Below are 614 nucleotides of genomic sequence, written 5' to 3'. Positions count from 1 at the left end.
ATAAAATAAAATAAAATAAAATAAAATAAAATAAAAAATAAAAGGACTAGAATGGAGAGAAAAAGCTTGGGATTTTAATGGCTTAAAGGCTGTGGTTTCGGAATCTCCAGTTTGGGAAATGTCAAATTTTGGCAGGGATTAAAGAGGCGCCTCCGCCTGGGTTTATGTTTCTGCTCCTCTGAACCTCGGGGCTCCTGGCTCGCATTGGCACACGCGCTTATTTATTAAAATGCCTACTCTGAGCTCTAACGACCTGGGGAGACGCGCCGGTTTCCCAGCTGCGCCCAGAGCGCGGGCGAGAAGCGCAAGCACGGACGTGGGGCGCCACCTACGGGCGCTGGGGCCTCCCTGCCGCAGGCTGCGGGCGAGCAAGTTCCGCCAGAGTGGCCGAGTCCAAGGGACAAGGATGAGGTTGGCTGATGGTCTTCTCTGACCCAGAAGATTAGTCCTGTCTTCTGCAAAAATATAACAACAATCGACGATCTTTCCGGTATCCTTCAACACCCTCGCTCTGACCAAACAGAGCGGCACTCTTGATTTCGCAGATCTGCGCTGCTCTAACAAGCGGCTCTGCCAGGATGATGTATGCTGCAGTCAGTGCATCATTGGTTATC

The sequence above is a fragment of the Ursus maritimus genome, unplaced genomic scaffold (assembly GCF_017311325.1).
Source record: "Ursus maritimus isolate PB19 unplaced genomic scaffold, ASM1731132v1 scaffold_18, whole genome shotgun sequence".
NCBI lineage: Eukaryota > Metazoa > Chordata > Mammalia > Carnivora > Ursidae > Ursus > Ursus maritimus.
The sequence above is the reverse complement of the archived record's forward strand: the minus strand, read 5'-3'. Positions refer to the sequence as shown.